We start from the raw sequence: 9,005 nt of genomic DNA, 5'->3' as shown, positions 1-9,005 counted from the left end.
GATTAAGGAACCAGAAGGTATATAATGCATAGTAATCATGCATTCTTCTGCTTTGAAAGGCACCTGCAGCATGTGCAACATTGGCACTGGTGCCTCAGAAGTGAAGTATTTTATACTAACTTGGGGACTACCCAAGATAAGTATCATATCCAGCATCAGGATATAGCTGTAAGGTTTTATGAACCATTCCTACTTCTAACTTTAAGAAATTGATGTTTTCCCTAGGTCATTTTAACATCACTGCTTTAATCAAAGACCAGATAAAAAGGACAACATGCACAATCCCCAACAAAAATCCTGTTGTAATCTAGACAGTAAGTGATACAACATTATAAGACTTTAAAATTGCAGCTCTTTTTGGGTCCCCCAAAGTGGATCTGCACTCTTGTTCAAACGGGCCTCTTCTTCAGGAGTCAGAGACACCTTGACAATGTCTGAGATTCCATTCTGTTCCAAGATGCAAGGAACACTAAGGAAGACATCATCTTTTATTCCATAGAGACCCTTAATCATGGTGGAAACTGGATGTACCATCTAAGATTCTTCATCATACTTTCTGCCACATCTGCCACAGACAGCCCAGTAGCCCAGGAGGTGTAACCTTTCAGTTTGATCACTTCATAAACACTGTCAACCACCTGCTGGTGAACCTCTTTCTCCTGTTCCTTAACAGCATCAGTGTTTAATTCAGGGTGCAGATTTTTCAAGGAGACCCCAGCAACATTCATTCCACTCCATACAGGCACACTAGAGTCTCCATGCTCCCCAAGGACCCAGCCATGACAGCTTAATGAGTGAACCCCCAGTCTCTCCCTCATTAGATAACGGAACCGGGCTGAATCCAGATGGCAACCACTTCCAATAACACGGTTTTTGGGAAAGCCACATATTTTCCAAGCCACATAGGTCAAGATATCCACTGGATTGGAAACAAGTAACTTGCAGTTCAGGCTGTATTTTACAACATTAGGAATGATGAATTTAAAGATATTCATGTTACGCTGGACCAAATGAAGATGGCTGTCTCCCTCTTTCTGACATGCCCCAGCTGTGATGATAACCAGCTTGGAGTTTGCAGTCACACTATAGTCTTTGCCAGAGATAATTTTTGGTGTTCTGAGGAACAGGCTGCCATGTTGGGGATCCATCACTTCTCCCTTCGATTTGTCTTCTATGACATCAACAAGTGCAAGTTCATCTGCAAATTCCTTTAAGATACTAATGGTACAGGCCATGCCAACAGCACCAACCCCAACAACTGTAATCTTATTCTGAGGGGTCTGTTCTTCCTTTATAAGATTCTGAATCAGCTGATCCTTGAGAGCTGCCATTTTTGACTTGGAACGGGAAGGAACTGGGACTACACGTCGAGCAGGCATCTGCAGTGCGCGGTGCTTAGATCCAGATTTGGCAAGCGGCAGCTCCAGGACCTAGCAAGCAGATTTGATCAAGTCACCTGTTTAAAATCATCCACAGGCTCACCATCAGTCACCTTCAAAATGACTCAAGCTCCTCAACATTTTACACAAGACCTTTTACCCTAACATTTTATCTTTATTAAATTTCAGCAAATTTAGATATCATGTGAGCTCTGGCACAATGGAACACATGCCATTCAGTCATGGTGCCATGCTCCATCACCCTCTGAGTCTGGGTGGTTCCTCTGCCTGAAAGCTTTTCTGCATATCCTCCCTCCTGTGCTCCACAAATTCTTCTGATTAACTGCTACTCATCTGTCATGACTCACATGAAACCAAGTCATTAGAATGCTTTTCGCTACTGCCACTTTTCTTTCATACACTTGGAGAATGTGTGCACTGCCTTGTTGGTGCAATAACATAGATTGCTCAACACTGGCACCAATGATGTGAGGGCCGGATAATTCTTTGTTGTGGGCGCTGCTCTGTACATTGTGGGATGGTCAGCAACAACCCTGGCTTCTACCCACTAGCTGCCAGTAGCACTCTTCCCCAGCCCTGACAACCAAAAGTGTCTTCAGACATTGAGGGACAAAACCACTCCCCACTGAAGACTACTCCTATAATATTATGCAGATGCCAACCATAGTTCTATTGGAATTGTTAGCTTACTTAACCATTCTCCCCACTGAAACGGACCTCCTTGTTGACAGAAACCATTTCTTTCTCATCCATGCAACACCATCACTTAACAGATGCTCAATAAATATTTGTGGAACGAATGAAAATAAACGAAGAAGTCAATGTTAGGAAATCATTAGGTGGAACTTCTGTATGTTCTCAGCCAAAGCTTCAAGAAATCCCAGTATGAAAACATGAAGTCATGGGTCAAGGAAACAGTTCTGTAACTGAGAATTCTGACTTCTTAGAATCATAAAGAGAATCAAAAGAGATTTTAGGGTCAATTAGTCCCACCATCAATTTCTTTGATTTGCACAATCAGAGGCACAAAGAGTTAAATTGGCTCTTCTTATGCTGCATAGTGCATATGCAACAGAAACTCATCCTAAATCTCCCATTGATCATGGCAAAGCTACTTGGTTTTCTGTACATACAAACAGGAGACTTGTCATACATACCCCCATCTTGCCAAGATATACATACAATCTGTTAATGGGTCTTTTTTAATTTCTCCTGACAATGTAGCTGATACTTCATTTTCTGTGATTATTTTTGACACGTGTTTGAAACCATGGGTAAAATTTCAGCTGATGCATCGGAGCCAGTTGCTTTGCATTGGTAACCATATAAGCTATACATGGCACTCCCATTTCACATCACCTTCTTCTGAGTTCTTTTGCCCTAACAGCTAGTCCTAGTTTAAACACTATACTCTGGGGGGCTGAAGACGAGAGACAAGCTCTGAATATGACACTTCTTAAGACACAAATAATGCACAGCCAGAGGAAAATAAACCAATCTCAACAAAGTCATAAAATGCCCATTAGACAGGAGATGCCCACCCCCACATCCATGACAGTGATATTCTGCCTTCAGCAGCTCACTCATCACCGCATGCTGTGCTAACCACTCAGTTCCTGCCCTTCCAGTACCCAATACTGCAAACCAAAGGCAAGTTGTAAGAGTGATATACTTTTAGACTTAAAATGTACAGGTAGCACCATTAGGCATTTTCAAGGCCATACAATTCATATTCTGGTAGCCATGGGGATGAGGTAACCTTAGCATCCACAAAATGCTGAGAACAGAGGTGTTAACCAGGAGATCAATCCACTGAAAAGTGACCTCTCTTATTTCATCTCCTCTGGTATAAAAGCTTCCTCTCTTGTGTGCTAGCAAAAAGAGATGGAGATTCTCTTGCATTTTTTGCTTATACAAGCTCCCTGAAATGGGAGGAGAGGGTATTGTTACCTGGTGGGCTTGACTGAGATGAGATATTATATTCCCTTCTCTTCATTTCTGGAAGAAAGGGGTGAAAAAAAAAAAAAGTTAAGAGATAATGGCTATAGAAACTCAAATGCTTTTTGAATGACGATAGTATAAGGAAATGTGGAGGTAGCAGAGACTTCCAGAGTTTGCCTAGTTTAGTGAGGATGAAGAGGAAAACAGATGATGCAGAACTTTTCAAATCTCGTGGGTTTTTTGCAGGTTTTGAAGTGGCTTTATGCCCCAGCTGAGGCAGAGCCACCTCAGTCAGAATTCCAGAAATACCTAAAAATAGTTCACTAATTGCCATTGCAATCCTTTTACTTATTACCTATAAAGAATAAAATTGACCTTTGAAATGTCATGTTATTTTTGAAACACCTCCTTTTCTCAAACATTTCCCATCTTTCTAACATTAACAATTGGGATCCTAAAGTTGGATCTAGTTAAAAGGACAGCATCATTATAATATTGTATTTGAAAATCCTTGGAACCTCCTCTCCATAGAGCCAATCTTAGTGAAGCAGGAAATTAACATCTTAGAAAGATGCAGACCTAAAGGTGCCGATCTCCCATAGACAGAGCCAGAGGCCTGTTAGAAGTTGGTTTTCCTTCTCTGGATTTGTCATGCATCCATCATTATAGTTCTAGCCCTTAATGAAAGTTTGGCTTCCAAAATTCCTTTGTTCTGTGGAAGTGAATGACATATTAATCCACTCAGCTGTCCGAAGCAGAAAACTAGGCACCACCTTTACTTCCACTCCTTCACCCCAAACATCCAACCAATCACTAAGTCTTGTCAGTTATCCCTCTTTAACACCTCTGATCTGTCCTCATTTCCTTTGCCATTATTTCAGTTCAGAGTGCCATCATTTCTTGCCTGGTGGTTTCCCTTCCTTCCCTCTGACCATTTCTAATTCAGCCTTCCTACCCTAGCAGGGCAACCTCCCTAAAAATCAAATTTGATTTTCCCTACTCTGCTTCAAACTCTTCTATTACTCCTATAGCTCTCTGGAAAAAAGTTCCTTAGCAATTTGGCCCCTGTTTTCCCTCCATGCCTCAAGCACCAACACTCCTCACCTTGAACTCTATGCGTCAAATATATATAACACTCACAGTTCATCAAAAGGCTGTATTTTCCCTTTTCTTGGGCCCTGGGGGAACAGCTGCTCTCTTCACTGGGAAAGCACTCTCTTGCTACCATCTCGTTTTATCTAGGCAATTGCAAATCAACCTTCAGGAGTCAGCTCAAGTTTTACCTCCTAAAAAGGCATTCTTAGACCACCATCTTTCCCTGCCTCCCCCATCTCCAAAGCTCAGTTGTCTGGCCCTCCTATGAGGCTTATTTCATCATAGCATTTTTCACTCTCCAATAAGTTATGGGGCTCTCAGTATGGGCCAGGGCCAGATCCCATGCTAAATACCTTGTGTCGCAGCCCATGAGGGCCATGTCAGTCCAAAGGCCAAAGAAGACAACAAGCATTTTCCGACACATGAACTTTTATTCAGGGCTTACTTACAGGGTGAGAAGTTGTGGAGACACCATGATGGCTCTCTCAGGCCGGGCAGGCATCGCATTCGCAGGGAAGACGACCGAGCGATGCAAAACGGACAGAAAGCCTTTTATAAGGGTTTAAGACAAAGGCCCTCCTAAGGGTGAGGGGAACATAGATGCAGGAACAGGTCACTCTGATCTGGGGGATGGTGCGGGAAGGACTAGAATAACACTTGACAATTACATTTTGTTCTTTTTGTGAGACTAAGAGCCTCTCACTTCCTGCCTGCTTGCATAAAGTTACATTTTAAGGTCAATTTACCCTTTTTTTCCTTTACTGGCTTAGAAAGACAATAGGTTAAACATTTAGCTGCCTAGGTCATGCAGACTGCTGTGCACCAAAGATCTCAGGCCTGTTTTGCTCAGGCCACGGGTTGCCACACCTTGCATGGTTTTTATCAGTGGATCCAAAATGAAGGCCTATGGACCATATCTAACATACAGATACTTTGTTTGACCTAATAGGGTTTAGCTTTTTACTTATTAAATGTGGTATTTCTAATTAAAATCTAGATTTATGGTTTCCTTTGGAAAAAATATCAAATCCAGCAACACTGGGTCCATCTTTCTGGACATGACAACAATAAGCTACCCCTGAAATGTGGCTACTCCCCTTGATGGCCTTGTAGTCACAGTAGAACCTGTCCCCACCATCCTCTCATGTCAACCAGACAAGCACTCATCTACCCAGCCCATTTCATTCATTGGATGTTATTTTCCCAGCCCCTATAGTCATTTTAGTTCATGACCCTTCTCACTCTTCTGTGAACTAGGTTCTCTGACTCTAAGTCCCAAGCTCTTCACTAACTCATTACACCATCTTTCACCATGCTGTGCTAACACTGAGTTATATTAGATTATTGTTTCCAGTCTTTGTCTTTCTCTCCCTCTAGATGTATCTCTAAACAGGGATTGATCTTATTCATCATTGCAGCATTGGAACCATAGGCAGTTTAAGGTTAAAACTGGAATATCTACAACCTGGTGGCTGGAGTTTGAATGGTGGGTCTCCTACTTCCCATCTGTGTGACTTTGGACAAATTATTTAATCTCCCTGTATTTCATCTGTAACATGTAGAAATGGTGTCGACCTGCTAGGGTTGTTGAGAGAATTAAATGAGTTCATGCTATAAATCACTCAAAATACTACCTGACAAATAATAGTTACCCAATAAATTATTATTTATATTAATACTATCTAATGATAGTATTATTAGTGTTACAAGGGCCTTTTGTAGTATCTATAACCATTCATTTAATAAATATTTATTAAGCACATGCTACATGCCATAAACTCTACATAGCACAAGAAGCATAAATAAAAATTAGGGAGAAAAAGAAGGATTGAGAGAGACAGAATATTCAACATGAACTCTGAACTTAAAGAGACTAATTGTAGGTTTGAGTGCAATATCTAGTGCAGTTCCCAAAAGGCATTTTCCCAATGACCTTTAAATATACTCCATTTTACAATAAACATAATCCCAGCATTTAAAAAAAAAATAAAGTAGACAACTTCCCTCCCTAACCCACCCCACTAGGAAATTCTATTATTTTATTATTTTAATATTTACTTTATTTATTATTTATTATTTTATTATTTATTATTATTTACTTTATTATTTATTTATTGTCATTATATTACTTTGTGAATGATTTCTGCATACATTTTTCTTTAATTGTTAGATGTCAGTCTCTCCCTGGTTTATTTCTAAACAAGGACTATCTAAACTGTCTTTCTGACTTATTTTGGTCTTGCAATTGTTTTTATTGATATATCAAGAGAGACAAAACAAAAAGCCATGCCCAGGATTTTCCAGGTGTACGTTTTTCCCATCATTATCCTTAATCTTAACCTAGAAACCCTCATTTTTACTTCTAACTTAGAGGTTAGAACTCATCATCCAAACTCTGAGCTACTACTTCAACTGACAACCAGATTTCTATCTGGGCCCTGTTTCAATTGGTGAGAACACACTGATGATGAAGCCAAAGACCAAACCCCATGGGAACCAGAGAGTTTCACCCAGAGATCCCTGTGCACAGCTGCAGATGGCACCCTGTCCTCAGCCAGCCCTCTCATAAAGGCCTGCTCTCTTGGTCAGGAAGGACACTGGTATTGGAGTGAAGAATGCCCATAAAAACTGAAAATGCTTATTGTATTATCTTAGTAAATAATAGCTATAATCACTATCACTTATTACAAACTCACTTTGTGCCAGACACTATGCTAACTGCTTTAGAGATACCATTTTATTTTTACCTTCACAACCCATGGCGTGTTATTCCAATTTTGACCTTGAGAAAACCAAGAAATAAAAATTTTCCCAGGGTCACAGAGCTAGTACATGGCAGAGCTGAGAGTTGACCTTACATCTGACTTGGGATTCCAGAGCCAATGTGGCTCACCAAAAACACACCCTTTGCAGAATTCACACGACGTAGTAGGAAATGAGGTGATCTAGGACCTGGCTTTGATTTTGCCTCAGACTTTCTGTATGACCTTGGAAAGCTTTATTGATTCAGTTCTGGGCACTGTGAATGGATCCCACTATGGGATCCAGGCTTCTTGTTTTGTCACTCACACAGATCAATCTTTCAGTCTCAATATCTCTATTCTCATCTTCTCTGGCTCCACACTTGGGTTCCAAATAATCGCTTAAGTTTCCTCTGCTTGAAAAACCAATTGGAAGCATTTCCCAGCTTCAATCTGATACTCACCCTTTATCTCCATTTCCAACCCTAGTTTCCTGCGCATCTCAGATTTCCATCCTGGGAGAAGACTCGAGAAGTCAGCTTCTCTAAATATCAGTTAATTCCATCAACTGAATGGAATTTGGACTAGATGAACTCTAATGCACCACTGAGCTCCTATGCATTATCATTAATAAAATGATTACTAGAATTCTTATCGGTGAAATCTTCCTTTTTCCTTTCACTGAAGAGAAATGTTGTAAACTTCAGCCCCAACTCCCAGATTCAACCTGATGACACCAATTCTTTATTTGCCTTCCCATCCGTGAAGCAAACAGTGAAAACGAAATTTTTTGAAGACTTAAGTTTTAATGCACCAGGATCACCTTTTCTCTTTTCAGTTAAATTTTAAAAACAAACCCTATTGTTTTACTTTAAGAGGATGATTTTAGTCCTGAATAAGTGCTCCCCAGGAACATAAAATGGAATAAAAAATAATGAGGGGGAAGGAAACAATTTGGAGCAATTCTGTTTTTATATGATTTTATTTAATCAATTTTTTCTACTCATTATGGCACATTCAATTCAAAGTTTTCATGGCCAAAAGGGGAAAAAATGCTAGAAGGCCTTAATCTCCCTTTGTTCTGCTAATGGAACAAATCTCCACTTGTATTTCTAAATGTCTAGAGAGAGTTAGCATTTTCCAACCACAATTGAGTAGAAGTAGAACTGGTCAGAGTGGAGGGGAAAGAGTAGATTGCATAGACATCCACCATCTCCACAGGGTTCCAGCTCACACATTACTCTAATGCTTAAGTGCCTTCTGGAGTCTCAAAAAAACATAAAAGTTATCTGAGAGGCTTAAAATCTTGTTGAGAATTTCCTTACAGTTTGCTGGAGACTGTATCTAAATGAGCATCTCCAAAATCCCTTTCACCATGGGTAGCAGGAAAGCAGTGGATTTGAAGACCCTGCTCTATCACTTACTGGCTGTGCATCTCTGAACCTAAGCGTGTGTCTTTAGAATGAGTGATTACAATGCCTAGCTCTCAAGGTTGGAGTGGAAATCAAGTAAGATAACGGTCATGGACACTCATCATAGGCAGTAAAGGCTGAAGAGTCACTTGACTTGTACTTCCCAAGTTGAACTCCCAGCTCATCTTTTATAAACTTTGTAAATCTCCTTAGGCACTTTACTTGCACTTTCTAATCCACAGCTTCCTACTTATTGGGTGAAAGAAGAATAGCCTCCATCACATGGGTCAGTGGTGAAGGTTAAATGGCATAATGTAGACGGTGCCTAACATAGAACATAAGGTCTGTAAGTTAGTTATTATTAACATCAGCACAGAATTAGGAAAGAGCATTTAGGACTAGATGGACCATCAGGA

The 9,005-nt window shown here is 40.4% G+C and overlaps 1 pseudogene; it reads right to left on the bottom strand.

Moving 5' to 3' along the window:
- Positions 1-339: 339 nt before the first annotated feature.
- On the bottom strand, positions 340-1,337 carry LOC119528994 (annotated as a pseudogene).
- Positions 1,338-9,005: the final 7,668 nt, after the last annotated feature.

Source organism: Choloepus didactylus, chromosome 3 (genome assembly GCF_015220235.1).
Source record: "Choloepus didactylus isolate mChoDid1 chromosome 3, mChoDid1.pri, whole genome shotgun sequence".
Lineage (NCBI taxonomy): Eukaryota > Metazoa > Chordata > Mammalia > Pilosa > Megalonychidae > Choloepus > Choloepus didactylus.
The sequence above is the reverse complement of the archived record's forward strand: the minus strand, read 5'-3'. Positions and strand labels throughout refer to the sequence as shown.